Source organism: Mus caroli, unplaced genomic scaffold (assembly GCF_978045245.1).
Source record: "Mus caroli unplaced genomic scaffold, Mus_caroli_1 scaffold_17, whole genome shotgun sequence".
Classification (NCBI taxonomy): Eukaryota; Metazoa; Chordata; class Mammalia; order Rodentia; family Muridae; genus Mus; species Mus caroli.
In genome coordinates, this window is record NW_028227272.1 from 48321892 (window position 1) to 48335441 (window position 13550).

The following is a 13550-nucleotide window of genomic DNA, read 5'->3' on the forward strand; positions in this document are numbered from 1 at the left end:
TTAGTGGTTTTGCTAATAATTTGAATTTTTCTGAATTTTCAAATCTTTACTCATTTTTTTTTGTTTTTTGTACTTTACAATAAGCACATATCATTTCAGCATTGGAAAAATTCTAAAAGTTCATGTTGACATTGTCATCAGTGCATTTTGGAACTAAATCTTAAGAAATTTGAGCTCCATTTGGAGAATTGTGATTTAATTCTGTTTGCATGGTACTGTGGCCTTATTGAAACACACACAGAAAAAAAAACCCACTTATTGAGTATTTATAAACACAAATTGTTAAGATGTAAATTTTACTAATAAATCTATGAATACCACACTCCATTAAGAACCCATTCAGATCAATTTTTAAATACTTGAAGAGGATGTTTACTTTAAAAGGTTCCATTATTCCATGTTGAATACGGAATCTCCTTCCAGGAGAGCTGTTTGTACTGCTTGGCAAGGTTTTACAATACTCTCACCAATGTTCTTTTACTATTATTTTCATATCCATCTCAAGGATCCTTGTAGTCTGAGGTCATAACAAATGAGGTGCATTTTTAAAAGGGCCGTTAAATTTTCAAGTTAGATGTTTTGATATAATAAAATCAAATCACTTGAGAGGGTTGAGCTTACATCATGCCAATTTACCAAACTCTCTTCCTACTTCCAAGATGTATCTAAAAAATTCTTTTGGATTATCTTTGTAAACACATACTTGAGGAGTTACAATAATTTGTTTCCTTTCTTCAAATCTTTATCTCTCCATTTCCTCTTACATCATTATGTTAGCCAACATTTCCAGTGAAATATAAATGAGTCTCCCTTGTGTATCACTGATTAATTGTTCTTTATAAGACCTTATACTTTTATCATTAACTATAATTCTTTATGGGACCTTGGTTATTAGTCTTATTAAGTTACCTTACTTTACCTTAACTAGTTACTTTTACCTTATTTGCATTCCAGGTTTGATAGGAGTTTTATTTCAAATATCCTTTTCTGTGCCTTAACATATTCACATAAATTTCAAATTTAAACTTTGCACCGCTATGACTACACTCATTTTGATTAGGCTGAAATCTTTTTAAAAAATATATGGCTGGGTTCTAGCCACTGGTTATGTAGAATATCCATTTGTAAGTGGGTGATTGTTTATCGATTCCAATCTCATAGTTACAGATTTGATGTAAAGTTTTTCCTAACACAAAAGAATTTTAGATCTCACCATGTTCTCTTTTATTAAGAAAGTTGAGTTTGAGTTTATCCATGCTCTCAGGAATCAGTAAAATTCACTTTTAAAATGACCATGTGAACTATTTCTCATGCTGTTAGCAATGCTTAGTTGTCTGTAGTTCTTTGTCTAGGGTAGAGGTCTTATAAACTTTGCCCCTTCCATTTTAGCATGTCTAGTGATGTTGCCTTTGTTCATGATATGTTTAGACAGTTAAAATTAAAAAAAAAATTAAGGGAACATACTGAGAGTAATCTATACCACAAAAACCTGTTATTTAGGAAAGTATATTCAGTATGGAAACCTGAATCAAGGAAGATAATGGATATGTAGACAACAAAGTGTTAAACATTTTGCCATCTTATCTTGATTATCTCATTTTATTTTCATTATCTCAGAGAAATGCAGCAGGAAGACAATGCATTTCTACATGGTTTGTATTTATTAAAATATACAATTCATCTCTATGGGGGCAAAAAAAAAAAACCAAACATTTTATCACAGTAATGGACTCAGCTGTGTTTAACAGCATCTGACAGCTGTTTTTCTGAGTCTAACATCGAGGTTTCCCAATTAATTTGCACAAAAACCCCCAGAGTTCACAGAGACCAAACCATCAACCAAAGAGTACACATGAAGGGAGCCATGGCTCCTTATACATATGTGGCAGAGGATGGCTTTGTCAGACATCAATGGGAGAGGAGGCCCTTGGTCCTAGGGAGATTTGATGTTACAGTTACAGGATGCTCTAGCTGTAAGGCAGGAGTGGGTGAGTGGACGCAGAAACACCCTGATGTGGGCAAAGGGAGTGGCAGGAGTCTCACTCAGGAGAAAGGGGATGGGATGGGGGTTGTGGGAGGTAACCGGGAAGGGAGCTATCATTTGAAATATAAACTAATAAAATTATTAATAATAGACAAAGGGAAAAAGAAAAGCAAGAACACCAAAAATAAAAATAATAATAAAATGATATTATTTCACTAAACATTTATGAAATATAAAAAGAGAGCCATCTCCTGATAGGTTCATTTTGAGTAGTGCAGGAAATAAGTCATTAAGAATGTTGGACACAGCCATTGGTCCCACTCATTGGAGATGTGGTCCACAATGAATATGGTTTCATTCAGGTTGTATATTTTCACCTATCATCTTGTCTCTTGCTTCTTATTTGTTCTATCCTTTCTTTATTTCTATTGTTTTCCCCTTTTAGGTGAATTCAATATTTTATTTTTCATTCTATACCTAGTTATTTTACTATATTAATTAATTTTTGTTGTTTTTGTTGTTGTTATTGTTGTTTTTTCGAGGCAGTTTCTCTGTATAGTCCTGACTATCCTGGAACTCACTTTGTAGATCAGGCTGTCCTCTGCCTCCCAAGTGCTGGGATTAAAGGATTAATTAATTTTTAAAATTTCAATAATAAATATCTTCCATTAATGGCCAGCCTTTTATGATTATGTATCAACTCAATTACAGAATAAAGACTTTACAAAATGTATTTATTTATAGAACCCTCCTGTTAAGCAATTGTATACTGCCATCAAATGTTCTAGTTTTTGCTACAAATTCTCTATTATATTTATTTTTGCTTTTAACAGTTACCTTTTACAGTCCCTTAAATGTGAAGTGATTTTTCTTTGTGTTTACCCAGTTATTTTCAGTAGTATCCATTCCTTTGTGTTGATCCTGACACCCATTGTTTTGTAATTTCGTGAACATAAGGACTTTGTGTAACACTCCTTGTAGAAATTATTGGTGTGCAGTGTCCAGTAAGTGTTTCTCCAGTTAACTCATGAGAGATCCACAGAGTAAACATCCTGAACATGGTTTTATTCTGTAGGAATCCTAAATTGGTACAACTTGGCTTCATGTTTTTTCTAACCTCTCATTTTAAACTGTTTCTGATCAGAAATCTATATATCCTTTCGAGTTCTCACTGTATATGATTCTTTTTACCTCCATTTTTGTAAGACTTTCATTACCGGTAATGTAGAGAAAGTTAACTTTGAGGGACATTGGTGTAATTTTTTTTCATGTGTCTTTGGTTTTGACTGTACTTGATTTTCTTAGATATATAGATTTGTCATTTAAAGTTTAGGAAATGTTGAGCTATTATTGCATTGGTAGTTTCTCGGGTCCCCTTTCTCTCTCCTCTTCATAGATTCTACCTGTGTAAATTTTAGGTTTATAGTTCCCACACAGTTCATAGTACCTAAATCACTTATTTTCCTCTGATTTCTTTATTTCACTTTGCACAGTTCTGATTATCTATATCCTTTATTTCTCTAACTCTTATCTCCTGAGATATATAAACTGCCATTACTCCTTGATCATTGTTATTGCCATCACAAAAATTAAAGTTTTGACATCTACAATTTTCATATTGGTTTTTACCTGGTCTTTTCCCTGCTGGTTTCTAGTTAGTTTCATTCTGAAAATGTATAATGGACAATTCCTAGCTTTAATTCTTACATTTGACAATTATGTGTAGTTTCAACTTTATGATCCTTATTGAGGATCTTATTTGGATGTTTTCTCTACTTGGCAACTTCTGACTGGGTGACAATTATTAGCTTTACCTTCTTGATGAGACTTCTGAACTCATAAACAGACTATCCAGACAGATGGTTTATAATTTTCATCTGGTACTTTCGCAAGATTTTATTCTTCTCTTAAGACTATTTTGAGGAACATAAAAGTCATATTTATTGTAAGAGTGATTATTTTAATGGTCAACTCTTCCGAACAGCACACTAAACACAAGGTGATCATGAGATTCTCTTGTCTGTCTAGAGATAGCAGCTGCGGTCTACCAGACCTCTCATTATGGAGACTGTTCCTTCACAATGTTTTGGTGGTTGTTTGATGAACCTCCGCTATTTTCTTTCAAACAGGGACTGAGCGGTGCTGATCACCATTTATGTGGGATGGTCACAATTCACTGCAGTTTTCGATCTATAATTCTTTATCCTTCATTACTGTTATATGAACTCTAAATATAGTGTTTACGTCAGGATTCCAGCTCCATTTTTTCAACTCAGGCAATCCTGAGTACTGTCTGTGTCTGAACATTTGCCAAATCTGGCAAACCTTTCAATAAGTGGAAATACTTGTAAGACTCAAACATGTGTCACCAGATCCAAGGTCCATATATATGCCGCTTGATTTTCAATGTCTTAGATCACTGTTTCACAAGTTAGACATAAAATTGTATAATGTAGCTATATATATGCATATATAATTATTTCCGGTACAAATGCTGCTCAATCGGTATAAGAAGAAATGCTCTTATGTCTTCTTTTATAATAACAGCTTCCAGAATAAAATCCCACTGCTTCTGTCTTGAATTGCTTTAAAACTTTCTGTATTAACTATTTTACTTTCTCAAGGAGAGGAAATTATTTTCTTTTAGTGAATATAACAGAAAACTCAGTTTTCCACTTTCATATGGAGTAATGGTATCATTTCAGCATATCATATAGGTCTTTCAGTAAAATTATTATAGCTAATTTAAGCACAATTCTCTAGATAAAACAAAAATATATCATCAACAATCAAAGCAATTTTACAAAATTTCCAAAGTCCAGCTTAGCCTATAATTTTCTAGTCCCCTATCTGCGCCTCTTGAATTCAGGATAACGATGCACATAAAGAACTCACTCAAAACGTAAATGTTAAAACTGTTTTCTTAAATGTGTGTGTGTGTGTGTGTGTGTGTGTGTGTGTGTGTGTTAAAGAATAGGAAATGAAGCTGAAAGAGTGACATTTTGAGAAGAATTTAAGGAAAAGGCAGAAAGTAATAAATTCTGAGTTTCACCCCCACTTAGTTCCATTCATACGGCTAGAAGGTTGTATACATGCTACCAGAAAAGTGTCTTTCACAAATGTCACTTAGCTACAATACTGTGAGATATAATAGTGACTTGCTTGCAAGATGTAACTACTGCTCTTAATAGGTAAAACATTACAGAAACAACCAACCATGTTTTTGTTTGTTTGATTCCTAGTCCACTATATACCTGACACTATTAATGAAGCCAAGGGCCTGAGATTGGAAAAGTCACGAGCGCTAGGGTTAAACCTACTACTATTGTTCTACTAGATGAACATAGCAGTAAAATGATCACTGATGACACTGGTATACTCAACCCTTATCATGGAAGGTGTTTTTTTTTTTCTTTTTTCTTTTGGTATTTTTGAGACAGATTTTCTCTGTATAGCCCTGGCTGTCCTGGAACTCACTTTGTAGACCAGGCTGGTCTTGAACTCAGAAATCCGCCCTCCTCTGCCTCCCAAGTGTCGGGATTAAAGGTGTGCACCAACAACCCGGCTTATCATGGAAGCTAATTGTAGTAGATGATAGCTAACACAGAGAACTACAACTGGACAATGTGCAGAAAGCAAGAGACTTTAGATCAGTCGGCTCTAAATTGGCTGTCTTTATCATAACCCTCTCATTAAGGCTCAAAACTGCATGCATAAGAGGAATGTGCTGGATAGTTTTATGTACCCTTGACACAAGCTGAAGTCATCTGAGAGGAGGGAACCTCAATTAATAAAATGCTTCCATAAGATCTCACTTCTGTATATGACTGAGAGATGACAGAAAATAGATTAGTGTGAAGAAGGCTGAGTTAGATGAAGCAATTAGTGCACAGACCTCTAGAATTTCTCTCAAGAATATGTCATGTTATCCTTCTGCCTCAAGGACACTGGATATGCACAGAGCAGTGCTACTCCATTCTATTCATGTATACTATTTTATTTATTTGATGGTTTTGATTGAAATGCAATCTTTTCACTTCTTCTCACCTCTACTTTCCTCCATTCCCTCCCAGTTACCTTCTCTTGAATTGCTCTCCTGGCCCCCCAACTCAGGAAAACTCCATGGCTACTGTAATTTAGTCAAATGTTCTTACTCTGAACAGAAATACTTTTCACAGAGCCCTGTCCTTGCCTTACAAATAGCTCATTATATTTCATTTCTAATGATTTATGGATCTATATTAATTTGAATTTTTTTATTTCCCCTTCAGGTAACATTTTTTCTGCACCTTCAGTAAAACACTTATACCTCAGTAATTAGTAATAATTTGATTACATAGGAAGTACATAAAGCAACAAAGAAAGAAATGTTCTTCATGGCAGATCAGATGATGTAGATCTGACTTGTGAATTTCCTGAGAGAAGTTTAAAGATTCTTTCTGGGTGACTTGTTAATTTGAATTAAGATTCTGTGTTTCTCATTGGCTAGGTCTGAAGAATCAGCCATGATGAACAAGATAAAAGGTTAGTAAAGGGAAACCTTTGCTTTGCTGGAATGTGTAACACTGGTCAGCTGGTGCTGAGAAAGTAGAGGCAACTCAAAAGAAGACTAGAATTGTTGTGGTAAAATCTTCTGGGATGTGTTTCCTGAGTGTGCACACTGTGTTCCAGAGGTGGCCAAGTTTGCACTTCACACTAGCAGCCTAACTTGGTAGTATAGTCTCTCATAGGTGCTACTGGATTTGAAAACATGAAGATCATTAGAGACTTGGCACATTAAAAGATCAGGAGAAGCCATCGGTGTGGGTGGAGCCTCAAAAGCAGTTGAAGATCCAGGATTGAAGGGGTCACGCAAAGAAAGTTGAAGTTTGGCACCATGGAGAGAACCTATGAGGGGCTATTGATAAAAGTGCAGCCCAGTTGCAGCAGAAGAGCCCGGGATTTTGGAGCTGCAGGCACCTTTGGAAAATCACCAAGAAGAGCAGCATCAATGAAGTAGAGCCAGCCCGAGTCTAGAAAACGAACTATGTATACTACAGATGTCAGAGGTTCTCCACTGGAGAAGTGACTTAAGATCTTTGGAGGAGTTCATATGATCATGTGTTGATCTCAGACATTGGAGTTTAGTTTTGCATGCATTTCGTTGTGACCATGCCCAGTTTCTTCCCTCTTGCAGTAAGAAAGTACTTAATTTATATTTTATTTTACAGGATCCCAAATTTGAGGCTTTAAATTTTAACACACTTTGGATTTTAAGAGACTGGTTGTTTTAAAGAGATGGAAATTTTGTTTGTGTTTGTCAGTCCTTGGCTTGGTCGAGTGGACAGCTTGCTGCTTGGCTTGGTGGCAGAGAGGCTTCCTGCAGGGGATTAGCTCTTTAGAAGAAGACCTGTTCCATTACCCAAGCCCTGTGGATACAATGAGAAGAGGCAGTCCATGGTTTTATGACATTTATTGTCATGGCTGGAAAGGGAGCTAAAACGGTAGTAGAGGCAGAGAAAGGCAGAGAGAGGGAGAGAATAGTGAAGTAAAGGCTTGCCATGGCCACGTGGAGAGAGAGTGGATGGGAATGTGGGGGGTGGGAGTGGGAATGCGGAGATATGGGGAGCAAGAGGACAAGAAAGACAGGCAAGAGTAAGAGAGGGAGGTGGCGGCAAGCAGCTCCTTTTATAGTGGGCCAGGCCTACCTGGCTGTTGCCAGATAACTGTGGGGAGGAGAATACTTGGCTGTTGACAGGTAAATGTGGGTGTGGAGTCCAGAGAGAATACCAGGGGCTTGGGGTGTTGCCCTAAATGACTGATGGCCACAAAATTATGGAGCTAAGGACTCCTGTCAGGAGCCTGGTGTCTGGGGCTGTGGCAATCCATTCCTTGCAGTGTTTAACCTAGCTTGACCAGAAAATAGGCTGCCTTTCATCATCCCACAATGGAGATTATAAGAGCCAGAAGTAGTGGATATCCCCAACAAAACAATATCTTTTAAATATAACAGAGCTGACCCACACATGAACTCGTACAGGCTGTGACAGTACAGGCAAGACCTTCACAAATTCAAGCAAAACAAAATCCTGGAAAGTAGAGGTGGGCAGAAAGACCCACCTGTGACCAAGAAAACTTTTGTAATGTCTAGCTGCTGGGAGAGGCAAATTAAATAACGAGTCATTAGAGTGACACTAGCATTATCAGACATATGCCAGAGTAGGCCTTGTGCTCAGCATTAGTTGCCAGTGCAAAACAGATTCCATATTCTGTTTTGAGAATGGTTTGTACTTTTGTACATTTTGTTGTTTTGTTCTGGCTTAGGTTTAAGAGACAGTACATGAAATTGGCAGGTAGGGAGCAAGGGAAAGATTTGGGAGGGCTTAAGGGGGGTAAAACTATAGCAAGTAAATAGCTATCACTATCTATCTATCTATCTATCTATCTATCTATCTATCTATCTATCTATCTATCTATCATCTATCTAGATATCTAGATATCTATCTAGATATCATATATCTATCATCTATTTATTTATTAGGTCAAGGTCTAGCATAGCCAAGGCTGAAAGTGGCTTTGAATTTGTGAAATCCCTGCCTTTATCTGCCAAGTGCTGGCTGGGATTAGAGGTATGGGCCATCATGTTATGTGTCCAATGTTAACCTCCAAAAGCAAATCAATCATAAAATTCATAAGAAGAGAACATATTTGATGTATATGTAGCCAATAGTCATAATTTTCAGCTTTTATGTAAAATGAGTATCAATAAATAACATAGAAGAATAAGGCTTTGTCTTATTCTGTGGTTCCTGTAGAGTATTGATGATCATTATAGCCTTTGGAAGTAATGAGGTGGTGTTTAAAACATTACATGGGAGAAAGCTATCCTTGGAATGAATTATTTATTCTAAGGCTGTATATTCTTAAAAAAAACCCTGCAAAATGTTTTAAGTAATTTATTATTTGTTTATGAGGTTTTTGCATACGAGTATATATGTGCACCGTGAAAGTTAGAAGAGGAAGCTGCATCTTCTAGGACCAGAGTCACAGAGGGTTGTAAACCAGCACGTATGCACTGAGAATGGAGCTCTGCTCCTCACAAAAGTATCCAGTGCTTTTCACTGCTAAGCCATCTCTCTAGGGCCCATGGCAGAATATTCTTAATGAGCATATTTACATAAAATGAACTATGTTAATTTGTATCTTGTTCCTGCTGCCAAATCGACAAATAAACAGACAGAAGTCAGTGATACTGGGTAAGAAACATCACTCTTGCCTTCACATTCTCAGTCTATGGGTGTGTATGTTTATAATTTATTTTGACTTTGTGGGCTAGGTTAGAAATGGTTCTTCAATTAGACGATTGAGGATGAATGGAAGCTTTGTTAAAATTATGACTGGTTTGTAAATTCAAATCAATATTTTGTCATTTTCCAAAGGAATTTCATTATTTTATGCACCTTATAAAACCTAATGTTTGTAGAGCTTGTATCATGCTTAAGGCACATTTTCAATCATTTGATCTTCAAAACTCAATGCTTAAAAAATGGAAAAGTTGATTATCCTATTCTACTCTTCATAAATAAAACAAAGTATCCTTGTGAAAACTCACATAGCTGCTAAGCTCTCATGGTATCAGTAATATGAAGTCACTGTAATTTCTTATTATTACTTTATTATTGGTATCTCATTGCTTAATACATTAAAAAGCAGTGAGCCTTAGAAACCTAAATCGTTAGAGATAAGAAAATGTAATAATATTTGCAGTTTATTCAACGTCATGTTTATTTAGCGTCATCCACAGTGGTGAAGCCTTCTCAGACCTACTTTGAAATGAAGAAACCCTAAAAGTTGTCCTAATACAAAACGAGGTTATGGACAACAATGGCATTTAAAGCTTCGTTTTCCCTATTAGTGGCTCAAACACACATTTTCAAAGCAGCCGAAGGATTGACTTTCTATGCTCTTTAATGTGTGTTTTTTTTCATACAGGTTTTTGTTATTTATGAATGTATGTTACATTTCATTTTTCCACTCCTCTATTTTTTCTTCTTTGCAATTCAGTTGGCATTCTTTGTTCTACCCCCATCATCTTTGAGCAGGATTCTTAGGTAAATGCCTTTTCCCTGCCAATAATAGATAAACTAAATGAATTGAGCTCACATCCTCACCTAATTGAAAAAATAATGGTCAAACTGAGGCCATCATTCTGGCTTTTAAATTAGAGGCTACTTTATCTAAGTATACATTGTAAGTAAATGCAAGTTACAAAGAGACATGCTTCAGGATGTTAAATCCAGGCCTTCTTTCTGCTGGGCAAGCTAGAGAAAAATGCCTTGGTGTGTAGAGTTCTCCCTTCATACAAAATGTAATCAGGCCAGGCAAGCCTCTTAGGCTGAGCATAATTAAAGCCAAGTGAGGGGAGAATGGAAAGAGTGGAAGCATTCTCCAAATTAAAAGTGACAGTGGGAGAGATTTGGATCATTTGTACTTCCCGGGTAAATGAAAATGATCAAAAGATCCTAAAGTTTCATAAGTAAGAGAGGGTGCTATTGCTCAGTGCTAAGCACTACCCTCACCTGCAGAACCAAGGCATCTCCTAATTGCTCCACTGAGAACAGAGCAGAGTTGAGTCTGCTCTAGTGTATTCTATTGTGATTAGCATTTTTGTGCATAGAAATTTATCGGCTTTAATAAAAACATTGGTTTACATGCTGTTACTGAGTGAAGCTGTTTTGAGGCTTTAAACAAAGCATTTCAATCGTGTTGTGTTGGCCCAGGTTTGAGGTGGGATTACATATTAGCTTGATTGTCCTCAGGAAAATCTTCCCTCCCCAGTATGGCCTCTCTAAATGCAAAATTTATGCTGAAAAATTTAGATTTATGAGCAGTTTGTCATTCCACAACTCTGCTAAATTTTGTAAGACTCAACAAATTTGAATTTACAGAGCTGTTAGATAATATTGAGCATGTTTTGGCTTCAAAATGCTTATAAATGTCAACTAGTCAAAGCTGCCAAGATATACCTATGAGGCAGAGGATGATAAGTGGATCTTTTATGCCATTTCCTTACTGGTAATTTGTAAGATTACTGGTGGATTTTAATAAACACATACACATAAACACACACACACACACACATACACACGCATGCAGAGAGAGAAACACAGACAGACAGAGACAAACAGAAATAGAAGACAGACTCACATTCTCTCAAACACAGAGAAATAGAAGGACAGAGTCTCTCTCTCTCTCTCTCTCTCTCTCTCTCTCTCTCTCTCTCTCTCTCTCTCTCTCTCTCAGACTAAACACAGAAGTCTATGATTGAAGATCTCTGGAAAACTATCCATGAGCAGTTACTTGAATGTATGCATTGTTTTCTTGAATAGACTGTAACTTTCATCTGAGTGAGAGCCATTGTTTATTCTTATCCTTACTCCTGCATAGGACCTAACCTAATACTGTCATTTTTTAAATTATATTTTCCCCAAAATTTGACAAGTATTTCAAGGTTGATGGCAATCTCCTTTAAACTCTCTGGACGCACGCTGAAATGAGCTGGCAGTAATCATGTTAACAGAAGAATAGGCATATGGATTTATTCATCTGCATCAGTACAAGAGTCATACAAAATATAAAACCCAAAGAAGGATCAGATGATTAAAACTAAAATACTATTCATTGTGGAGAGGACAGAAACGTCTTTGAACCATTTTATAGGGATACTGAATGATTTGGGGAAAATTGAATGGGCTCAATGAAAAGAGAGCTTATCTCTTATTGTCTTTGGAAGCTGAAGAACAGACAATAAATTTTGTGTGACAGCATTAGTCCTAGTGACATTTCTGTCTTCCTTTCTGCAACATGAGTTTAATGGCCCCTTGTTAATGAAACTCAGGAAATATGTCCAAGACTGTTGTGTTTCTCTTGGGAGGGATTCTTTCAGCCATATTAGGGAACCTTAAAAAGACCCCTCCTTGTGTTTAGTACATGGGTAGATCTGAATCTGAAGTGGTTTCTCCAGCTCTGCATATCAAAGCAGGGCTTTCTGAAGTATAATATGTGATTGTCTATCCTTTTGTAGGGATTGCATTACATGTCTAGTAATTCATTAATGAATGTTTAAACAGGCTTGTTTGTTTGTTTTATTTTTTAGTACAAATTGTAAGGTTTGAAGAAGGGGTTAGATTTCTCATTTAGAGGTGTGTGAGATGTGGTCCACAGGCTGTAGGGAAGGCATGGTAAGGAATATCATCAAGCAATATATTATACAGAAGGGTGGTGACAATGAAGCATACACTCTATGCTTAGAAGTTGCTAAGAAGGACAATTTTAAATAAATGTATGGGGTAACATATATGTTAATTAGCTTGATGTTGCTCTCTATAAAATATACATTAAAATACCAATTTTATTTGCCAATTAAAAAAAGAAAGTAGCTAGAAGAGTAATGTGAGTTAAATGTAAAGGTTGATAGTTACTAGTTTGAGGGAACTGTGGACTGTGATACCTCACCCTATTGACTAGATTGGAAATATGTGAACAATATAACAGCTGCACCTTTACGTTTGTTCTTCCTTAACTTGTGACATCCAGTGTATCAGATGATTTTTGTCATTGAAAGTTGCCAAAAGCCCCTGCCGTTTCTATTTTGGCCATATTAAGCTGTGGGTTTTTAAAGTCATTGATAAGAGTGTAAAAAAACCTATTTCCTTGGTATGCTATTTTTAAACTATTGTATTTTTCCTTAAATATTCTCGCATAATTTCAAGAAGCTTAGCTACCATGGAAACAAGTGTATTCTAAACGTTTGCCCAGGGGTATTACCTACCATCCAGGAACTGAATGTAGTTGATACATTCCTATCTTGTTTCATTTAATTAAATTAAAAACTATCTGAATAGGTAAAGATAGCTCGTTTTATTCAAGCAAAAAGTTCCAATAAAGGCTATTAAATTCTTCACATTTCCCAACTACAGGGGCTTGAACAACGATTCAGATCTTGAGTGTAATCACGTCCATATGTTTTTCAGTATGTGTTTTTAAAGATGTTGTTTCTTTTCTCCCAAAGCAGAGATATGAGTAAAATCATGCTATCAAATTCCCTCATTGATTATTAGCCTTTAAATTATTGATCTACCACATCAAGAAGAGTGGTTAGGATCAGAAGACAATGGTGGAAGAGATCTATCCTTTACATGTTCCCTTTGCTATGTGTAAGAATCTGCCTCACTCATTGCCCAAATATATTTCCAAGAGTTTTCTCCCATTTTGAATGTATTTAACTATGTATAGAGAAAGTTTTGCAGAACAGTCATGTGGACCACTACTGACTGGATACTCACAGCATATGTTGTTTTTCAGTATTTGTGGAGTGACTTACAAGCAACATTGCTTGTGTAAGACCCGGAAGGCAAAACAGTAACAAAAGCCAAGTGGAAATGCTCTAGAAACTATTTTTGTTTTGACTGCTCATAGATCTGAACATTTTCAGTAGTTATTATATATTATTGGGTACAAACTTATTTGTAGTGTTTATTTGATGGTACATTTGAAGGGATGTTCAAAAGACTTAGACATCTTTTAT